The sequence below is a fragment of the Pyxicephalus adspersus genome, chromosome 6 (assembly GCF_032062135.1).
Source record: "Pyxicephalus adspersus chromosome 6, UCB_Pads_2.0, whole genome shotgun sequence".
NCBI classification, from domain to species: Eukaryota; Metazoa; Chordata; class Amphibia; order Anura; family Pyxicephalidae; genus Pyxicephalus; species Pyxicephalus adspersus.
Window position 1 is genome coordinate 67,291,214 of NC_092863.1, and position 10,782 is coordinate 67,301,995.

The window sequence follows — 10,782 nt, forward strand, 5'->3', positions numbered from 1 at the left end:
GGAGCAGCAGAGGATCTCGGGCATGCACAGAAGGAGCAGCAGAGGATCTCGGGCATGCACAGAAGGAGCAGCAAAGGATCTCGGGCATGCACAGAGTGTGCAGCAGAGGATCTCGGGCATGCACAGAGGGTGCAGCAGAGGATCTCCGGCATGCACAGAGGGAGCAGCAGAGGATCTCAGGCATGCACAGACGGAGCAGTAGAGGATCTCAGGCATGCACAGAGGGTGCAGCAGAGGATCTCAGTCATGCACAGAGGGAGCAGCAGAGGATCTCGGGCATGCACAGAGGGAGCAGCAGAGGATCTCGGGCATGCACAGAGGGTGCAGCAGAGGATCTTGGGCATGCACAGAGGGTGCAGCCGAAAGCCTCCTGGGATAAATTACATATGTATCCCAGGAAGTTCTGCGCTCCTATTCAGCAGCCTGGTAAAGATAGAATGGTAGGGGCTTCCCCCTTTTTTTAAAAGAAAATGTAGAAAAGAAACATAATAATTTTTACTTTTTATAAAAGGGTTGTCTACCCTTTTGTCTGATTTAATCTGTTTCTCTGCTTTTTCCTCTTATCGTTGTGATTCTTTTCATCACATGAACTGATTGGCTCCTCATAGTGTTTCATCCTCTCACACTCCAACTCAGCTAATATAGGGATTGCAAGAGGCTAATAGCAGTCCAAATTCAGGTACTTACAGTGTGCGCATTTAGAAATGTATTTAATGATGTATTAATGATTACAGGCTTGAATTAATCTGTGTTCAGCTTTAAATACACTTGTTTTCTTGGTTAAAAACTGAACGCCATCTTAAGCATCTCTGCTCCATCTGCAGAGATCTGTTGGTGCTTTGCTCCAGGCCATAGAGCCGCAGTCAAACACTCTACATATCTTGGTACAATGTGTAGGTGCCTGCTGGGATTGGAAGCTTGGGGCAGGCTGCCCTTACCAACCAACCCACCATCACCTACTCCCTTTAGCTTTCTCCTACTCACAGATTGTAACAGAACGGAATTAGCAAACCCACTGTATTTACTGTATACTGTGCTACCACCTCCTGCAAACCAGGCAAAGGGAAAGGTGAATGTTGCTGCAATAAAAAAAAAAGTTAAAGCATAGCTAAACCCAAGAACAAAAATTGTATATATTGCAGCATAGAAATCCTTAGAATTGTTTTTGGCAGGGTCTTCTCCTCCTGTGCAACCCCTATTTATGTAGAATTCTATCCATTTAAACAGTGCTGCATAATATGTTGGCACTTTATAAATACAGTTTTTATTATTAATAATAATTTAATGTGCTGCCTACATCTATGTATCTTGTTTTTTCTTTGTTTTTATGCAGTGATTCAACCAGTTCCTCGTTTCCAGTTCTAGGGTTACAGTGCTTATTCACTGTGCTGCATTTATGGAGGAGCACTATTGTCACCCTAAGACAGGAAATGTGTTAAAACGACAAAATACCTCATCATTACTATAATATATAGGGAAGATGTTTCATAGTTTACAGAGGTAACTTGAGCACGCCGGATGAGAATACATGAATATATCACTGCAGTGGGGATAAGAACAACAGGTGTTTTTGCACTTATTGATCAAAATGCTCTCAATAGCATTTTTACTATTTCATATTTGTGACTCACGTGCAATTTTATGGCTTACATATAATATTTTGATGGGAAGACATTCAATCCTGACATTAAAAGTTATAGGAATACTGTGGTGTTTTCTGCCATCATCAGGATTTCTTCCAGAGCTTTGGATGCCTTTTTGAAGAAGAGCAAAGCTGTCCCACCTTTGTCTTCAGCACCCCGTACAATAAAGAGTAACTTTAATCCTTTGCTATTGGTGTACATAAAGAGATCTCAGTATACTGCATCTTCCCAGTAAAACATTCAAAGGATAAAAAGCTTTTATATAAGTCTAATTTGCATAAATGGAAGCTGTTATTACTGACATACTTTTAAAAATGCTAGCTGCTTTGCTATCAAAGCACAGAGTGCCTGATCAGTGATTTTCAAGTAGTGATTAGAAAAATACTGAATCTGTTGGAGCAACATGACAACTATCATATAAAGAGGTCAGCTTTGGCAGCATTTATACTCTCTAATACAGACATCTTCATTTTGGAAAAGGTTGTTCGGTATACAGACATGAAATGTAGCATACAAAGCACAGTTCAAAATTTTGTTTTTGTACACAGGAGAACAAATCAGTCATGTTGTATATTACAACATTTCTAGTGTTGCACTAATTAAATGAATGTAACTGTGTTTGTAATCCGTCTGACAGTGGTAGAGTTTGTGTGTACAGTGCTTATAGCAATGCCTGAAGAATGTGCATCAGGCATATCCTGCTCTCTGGTTTGTGGAGGAGGAATTGAAAGGGATGGTGAGGCTAAATTGTGGATAATGGATATAAATAACAGCATGGATTGTGGATAAGAAGTGGAGTGGAGTGATGAGACTAGATTGTAGCGAAAGGGTAGGGAAATCAGAGAGTCTGGACTATGGAGAAGAGTGGTGAGACTAAACTTGTGGTGGAGGGATGCAAAAGATGTAAGGCTAAATTATGGAGAAGGAATAGAGAAAGAGTGCCTAGGTTTGTAAATAATGGGTAGAGATGAGTTGCAAGACTACAATGAGAAAAAGGGGGAAGAAAGCAGAGCCTGAATTATGGTGAATGGATTAAAAAAAACAAAATATGGATATGTGATAGAAAAAGCAGAGCGTCTGGATTGTGGAGGGATGGAGGGAAGCAATTAGATTACAAAAAAGGAATAAGGAACAAAGTTGAGACTAGACACATGGCCCTGAAATATGTGATCCTTGAAAAGGCTGGTGGGATACATAGTACAGATAATTTACCTGAAATATTAAGGTTAATATGCCCGCCCATTCTTTCCTAACAAACTATACACAGCACTGGTCCCTAGTAATGTGTTGACTTTACTAATAGCTTTCCTTTTACTTGTCTTTGATGAAGGCATACTTTATGATGAGATCATACACATCATTGTCACAGATGATACTGCCAGTAGAAACAACGCTATATACAGTGTAAATTTCAGTTGTGAGATCTAAAATATTACTGCCTCTCTGCCTGCTAGTCTAAGGAGATTTAGAGTGAGATTTGGTGATGTCTCTGCTGCTCAGTGTTCTCTGTACTGAAAGATCTGACATGAGGAAGCAAAGCTCTGACTTTTTTGGGATGACCACCTATACACAGGGAAACAGTGCAGAATAAAGTATTTTAAGTTATTATTATTATTATTACTAATAATAAACAAGATTTATATAGCACCAACATATTACGCAGTGCTGTACATTAAATAGAGATAGCAATATGCGAAAAAAAATCAGCAACAGGGAAACCACAGCCAATACTGGTGACTAGACTTTTTGCATTCCGTCTACTTTTCTTTTTTTAAGCACAACTTCTAGAGATAAATTCCTATTTTAACTGTGTTTTAATGCCACCTCACATTCTCTCATTCCTAAAATCAACATAAGATTAAATTTCAGTGTTGATAACACTAAAATAGTGGAGAAAGCATACACTTACCAAAGACATGTAAAGACTACGAACATCCAGTTTGGCTGTATGAACTCGGAACAAAATTCCTCTTCAAGCAGGAAATAGCATCTCTTGTAACCATGAGAGAATGTGGCTGCAGGAAATGAATCACAATTTATAGGAAATAAACAAAAATATCTCAATAGTAAAGAAGCTGACATGAATGGATTGAATGAAGGCAGACTGCCACACAAAGAAAGTTTTAGACAATGATTATTGTCTGAGTACATGCAGTGTGTATGACTTCTGGTTCATATTTTGCCAGCTACAGGATGCGATTAACATTGTATCATTGCTAAATCCATTTATACACTGTATATAAAATAATATGTTGTCAAAATGTTCAGTAAAGTTTTTATTTAATTTTATCACAGAACAATACACAGTTTTTTGTGATTTTTATCTGTCAGTTTGTCTGTTTAGTTCCAGAACAGAAGATTTGAAAAAAATTACTTTTTAACTGGTCTGTTCCCTGAAATGAACAGGATGACTCTATTGTGAGACTTAGTTCTCTATGCAATGTTTCTCTGCAACTCCCCCCTTCATTCTATTTTTATCAGCCATCCTTAACCTTTTTACCCTGAAAAAAAAATTTTAGGTCTTGGAAAACCTTTGCTGAAAAAAAATTATACTACAGTTTGGAATACCTCAGCATCACTGAGAATACCACAGATCACTAAAATGTTTTATTTATAGAAATCAATGTTATGGCAGGCCTACTGTACATTTTTGATACCTTGAGCAGAATTTGTTTACTCCATCCTGCTCTGCACAACATTTTTAGTCATCCTAAACTAAACAAATATAAAACACAGAGGAATTAGGTGAAAATCAACAAGACATACAAAGATAAAAGTTGTCAGCTTTCCCCCTACTCTACCATGTACTCTACCTTGTTTTTTCTCCATGTCTTTAGTTTATATTATATTTGTATTCTCCTATTACTTCCTTAAATCCAAATATAACCCCCCCTATTTTGTTTCTTCCTATTTCCTATTCTAAAATATGCTGATGTAATACAAAATGTGTTTATATGCTTGGTCCAATACCCACCTCACCTACTCAGTCTACAGCAATGTTCTTGAATTATCCAGTATCGGTCTTTTTCCAGTTCTAGCTGCCTTGCTGTGAGTGCAGGTTGACTTGCCTCTCAGTACTCTTAATGCTGAGATGACATTGATGTTATCATATTAGCATTGCTGTGTAAATCACTGAGAACTGCCCAACATTGGGAAAGTATCAAAAAGGACCTTGTTTGCTGTGAGTTTCTATAAGACAGTTTTTTTTCTAACAAATTGTGAGGGCTGAAGGATGATGTGGATGGTTTGGAATTAAGTCAGGCCAAACAAATCAAAAGGAACATAACCCAAAAGCATACCCCTTTGTCTAAATAATTCAGATTTTGTAGGTCTATCCAAGAATTTCAACAAATCCTAGTGTCCTGCAGATGCATCCATGCACATGGTGTGCTGGTCTCCTACCTTAGTACCATGCATTAGCCCAGTTGTGTTTTTACTGTACAGGCCATGGTGCAGGAAACAAAGCAGCAGGCAGGTAAGTTTGGGGGAGATACTGTGAAAGCACACAGAACTGTTTTTTTTTTTTTGTTTTGTTTTTTCAAACTGTCTTTATTAGTTTATAATTTTACAAATACAATCAAACAAACAGCAATAACCAATAGGGGAACAGAAAAGAAAACACAAAACGGGAGGAAGGGGGGAACACTCATAACATTTTAGTAAACAGAAAAAAAAAACTAGTACAAAATCAGCCACTTAAACTTGCAACAGAACATGAGGACTATTGGCCAGTCATATTTGTGATATACCACGTGGAGTATTGAAACGGTTGAAGGATCGATGTACTTTCTGAGTTTGTAAAGGCATAGAGCATAAATTGGTACCACTGTTGCCAAAAACGAGTTATACAGTCATCACCTTGCAGTTGAGCATCCAACATTTCTCTATGAAACAAAACTTTAAGTTAAACGAGGACTTGTTCCGAAGTTGGTGGAAGAGGTTGAATCCAGTTATGCATAATCGCTCGTCTGGCTGCTAAAAGGCAAACATTAGTCCATCGCTGCATAGAACGTGACATATTGTCTGAGCTTACACCATCCCAAGAACCAAACAGGAGCAGGGAAGGTGTATTGGGAATATGATGGCCAGTAACATTTGATATCAACATAATGATTTGTTGCCAGTAATTGGTAATATGTGGGCAGAACCATAGACGGTGCGATAAGGATGCTTTAGTACAATTGCATTTGGGACATTGAAAATGCCATAGCTGTGGTTGTGGTTCTGATGTGGAAGGTCTAAATACCCTATAAGCTCTGTGTATTATCATGAATTGAGATTCCCTCCATACCTCATTCACAATACTTTTCCTAACCGTTAGATAACCCTGTATGGCAGAATCCACTATGTCTGGATCTGGAAAATCTTTCTGCCACATTTTCACATTGGAAACCGACAAAGGTTTAATAAAAGTAGGCAGAAGGTAGGCATGTATATTAGAGATATTTGGAGGAGACAGCGACAGGAGCTTGTCAAAATCATTGGGACAAAGTAAGTCAGCATAGTGTAATACCAATGATTTAAAATAGGACATAGCCTGGTTATAATACAATGGATGAAGTGCCCATCGAGGAATATCATACTTGACTTTTAAATCAGTTAGGGATAGCTTGACCAGATCTTCCTGTCGGAAGAGATCTCTAAAATATTTTAGACCCTTCCGTTTCCATAGTTTAAATGCTGCGTGCTCCTGTGCCTGTGGAAACTGAGGGTTGCCACAAATGGGCAGATACTGGGATAGACGAACTGGTAGTTTAAACCGTTGTCTAGTCACTTTCCATGCAGCCACTGTATCTCTAATTACTATATTGTGTCATAGAACAACTGGAAGCATAGAAAACGTGCAATGTAATAGAGCACAGAGGTCCCAAGGGTGAGACATAGCACTATCCAGAGGTACATTGGAATAACAGGACGTCCCCTTGAGCCAGTCTACAACATGTCTAGTCAAGCAGGCCAGATTGTAAAGTCTAATATTTGGAAAGCCCACGCCCCCCTCGGTGTTGGGCAAGTACAGTTTCGTCAGTAAGATTCTTGGGCGTTTATCAGCCCATATGAATTTCGTAAAAGCTCTATTAAGAGCATTAATATCAGTATGCGTCAGTAAAAGGGGTAATGTCTGCATAGGATAGAGTAATTTTGAGAAAGACATCATCTTTACCAAGTGGCAGCGGTCTAGAAATGACAATGGCAAATTTTCCCACACTTTTAATTCCCACACTTTGTATTTTGGTTATCAAGGGAGGGTAATTTAAGGTATACAAGGAAGATGGCAACCGTCCAATACGAAGGCCTAGATATACTATAGAGTGCCGCGCCACTTTAAATGGTACATGTGCCCTCCATTTTCCAACAGCCTCAATAGATCTGGCCAAGGACAATATCTCACTTTTTTCAAAGTTTATTTTCAACCCTGAAAAACTTTCGTAAGTGTGGAACACTGTTTGAATAGTATTGCTATCACTGCTGGTGTCAGAGGTGATAATCAAGATATCATCTGCGAAAAAAGCAGTTGGCAGTTTGCTATCTTGTACCGGAATGCCGTGTAAAAAGGGGGTACTGTCTAGGTATCTAACCAGCGGCTCCAGAGCGAGATTGAACAGGAGGGGGGGACAAAGGACATCCCTGTCTGGTCCCTCTATGTAGGGCAATGGGATTGGACAAATATCCAGGTGTGTGTGTATTAGCTTTTGGAGATGGGTACATGGCCTCCAGTAATTTAAGGAAGGAGCCCCTAAATCCAATATGTTTAAGTACCTTAAAAAGCCATGGTATGTTCACAGTATCAAAAGCTTTTTGCGCATCTATTGCAATTATAGCCAAATCTAGGTCAGGGTGTCATTTTGCAGTCTCCAGAGCCACCAATACTTTTCTGATATTAGTTACCACTGCTCTACCTTGAACAAAGCCCACTTGAGAAGGGGAGATAAGAGAAGGCAATATTTTAGCCAGTCTATCGACCAGGTTTTTGGATAATATTTTTGCATCTATATTCACCAAAGAAATGGGGCGGTATGACTCCGGGTCACAGGGATTTTTATCTTTTTTCAGCAGGAGCTTTATATATGCTTCCTGACCAGACTGAAAATACACACCCTTATCCCAAAGGGTAGAATACAAGGCATGAAGATCATCAACCACCTTATCCCCCAGAAATTTGTAAAACTCCGTGGTGAAACCGTCAGGACCTGGGGCTTTTCCATTTTTTAAACTATTCTTTGTCATCATGATCTGTTCTTTAGTAATGGGGGCATTTAGGGCATCTATGTCAGCTTGTTGCAAGTGTGGTAGTTCAACTTCCGATAAGAATGCTGTCCCAGCCTGGACATTAGTCTCTGGAAAAGAACACAGATTTTGAAAATATTGGGCCAGACATTGGTTCACTTCCTTAGGCGAAGTTACCATAGCGCCCGTAAGTGAGCGCAGTTTGGGAATATACGTTGGCTTATAGCCAGTACGTACCAAGTGGGCTAACATTTTGCCTGATTTATTACCATATTTATGAAATTCCAGAGATCTATACTTGCACTTCAGCTGTTCATATTGATAGAACCATGAGTCAAATTTACGTTTTGCATTCATGTTTAGTACTCGGGGTGGGATTGTCTGTTAGCCCCTGTTGCGCAGTTCGGAGCTCCTGTTGAGCTGATAAAAAGTGAGATAAAGTTGCCTTTTTCCTTTTAGACATAGAGGAGATAACTTTTCCACTCAGGTAGGCCTTACCTTCTTCCCAGAATAGAATCGGGTCATTTCTATGAGCTGCATTGTATTGGACATATTCCAGCCAAGCAGATGTCAATACTCCCTGGAATTCAGGGTCCTTGACCAAATAGGAGGGAAAGTGCCAGGGTATATAATCCCCTTTGGGGTATGGATCTCTTAATAAAATAGAGATAGGAGAGTGATCTGAAATCGCCATGGTGTGTATCTCTGGTGATTCAATTCTATTCATAATGGCATCTGTGCAAAACAGATAGTCCAAGCGAGCTTGGGCCACATGAGCTTGAGAAACAAATGTATACTGTGTCTCCAAAGGATGATACTGTCGCCAAACATCATTTAGAGACATAGCATGAACAAAATCCGACAGCACCGAGTGAGGTGCGGGCCTAACCTTGCACCCACCTGCATCAGAACTTCTATCCTCAGAGTGCACCATGACAGAATTGAAATCGCCCCCTATTATTTTATAAGGGGTGGGGTCTTGAGCTACCCAGTTGGACACTTCCTGAAAAAAGGAAGATGATGGTGAATTTGGAGCATATATATTGTATAAGGACAGATCATGATCATGAAATTGAAGGAGTACTTTCAGAATACGCCCCGCAGAGTCACTTTGCACTTTCTTAATTTTACCCTGGAGAGACCTATGGATCAGAATCATTGCCCCAGCCTTCCTATCCGCAGAGGGGGTACCATAAACTTCCCTAACCCATAATTTTTTCATTCTATGAAAATTACTATCGCCCAGATGTGTTTCCTGTAATAACGTGATATCTGCCTTCAGCCTTTTCAAGTGGCAGAGTACAGACATGCGCTTATTAGGGGAACGCAATCCCTTAATATTCCATGAGATTATTCGCATACAATTTGGAGAGAGGGATTATCCACATTACCCGAACATACCAAGTATAGTATAGCATCAGCACAATAAGCACACATATTATGTAAAATCGTAGTGAGCAGTCATACCCACAGACTAAAATGGAGAATAGCACCATCATCAGACCGAGCCCACAGTAAACGGGTAAGGTACAGCATACACAATATTCGCAATGGCTGTGTGAACAGATAAAATGAGTGTTTCCATGAACAACAATAATAAAACAGAGGGGGGTCAACAGAAAAACACATGGGGGAGGACAGACAATATATAAAGGTGACTTTCCTTTTTTCCTCGCAGAGCAATCACAAACAAACCAAGTCAGTGATATTAGTAAAAGCATCACAATATCAATGGAGGCAGGCTCACACCTCATATAATGGGAATCATAAAAGTGCAGTTTCAAAAGAAACAAAAAATAAGGCACTTTGGAGTAGAGCAAAGCTTAATGTAATTCATCTCGCCTTGGGCAACATCTCAGCACGGTGTGTATCCCGAATCCCTTTAGTAGATGGTGGTCCCGGTTGCTTGGATGATTTTGGAGAATGCACCGGGATTAATGAACGCTCGGCCGAGCGTGGTGGGGAAGTACCTGCATTTTCAGATGGTGTAGAAGGCAGGTCCGATAATAAAGCATGCACCAAATTTTCTGCCTCCTCAGCAGATGTGAGCGAGTACTTTCGCCCCTGATCATCAGAGAAATGGAGGACAGCTGGGTAAGCCAAAGTAAAACGCATTTTGTGACGGTATAATGTAGAGCAGACTTGCTGAAAACGGCGCCTTTTGCGGCATACCTCTGCAGAGTAATCTGCAAATATAAGCAGGAATGCCCCCTCAAACTGGAGACTGCGTTGGTTGCAAAAAGCATGGAGTAAACGGTTTCTATCAGTGTAGTAGGTGTATGCTACCAGTACTGGTCTTGGGCTAGACCGTTCCTTACAAACCGGACCCAGTTTATGAGCACGCTCTACTCTGCATGATGATTGAAGACCCAGTAACTGAGGTAGTACATTAGAACAAAGGTTTAACATTAGAACAGGTAGTACATTAGAACAAAGTAGCTGCGAAGGTTTAACACTCTCTGGGAGACCCACAACACGCAGATTATTGCGTCTTGACCTGTTTTCTAGGTCTTCTATTTTATCTTGTAGTGCTTGCGCCTTGGCCTCCAGCGTGGATATAATAGCTCTGATGGATGTAGCATCATCCTCAACCAGAGTGATCCGCTGCTCAGCATTATCTTATCTTTGAGACTGTTCTCTTATATCCTTCCTTAGGGATTGAATACCCTTATGTACTGCATCATCAATAGCTTCCTGCAATGTAGGTTTAAGCAATGCAGCCACTTCATCTGCAATTTGTGTAGGATGAGAAACAGCATTATGATCATCAGAGTGTACCTGGGAAGGAGCAGCGCTGGATGCACGTGAGGAGGAAGACGCGGTGGCCATCTTGGAAGGCGTGGCCCGGATTTTGTCTTTTTTCCCCATGTATTCCTGGCTAGCTGAGAGAGAGAAGCGCTCAAAGAACCGGTCC

At 40.3% G+C, this 10,782-nt stretch overlaps 1 protein-coding gene across 1 annotated transcript in view; it reads right to left on the reverse strand.

Moving 5' to 3' along the window:
• Positions 1–3,571, reverse strand: part of FER (FER tyrosine kinase) — an 87,732-nt gene extending 84,161 nt beyond the window's left edge. The window contains exon 1 of the mRNA XM_072416105.1: positions 3,553–3,571. The gene's annotated coding sequence lies outside the window, so the exon portion shown is untranslated. The remainder of the gene's footprint in view (positions 1–3,552) is intronic.
• Positions 3,572–10,782: the final 7,211 nt, after the last annotated feature.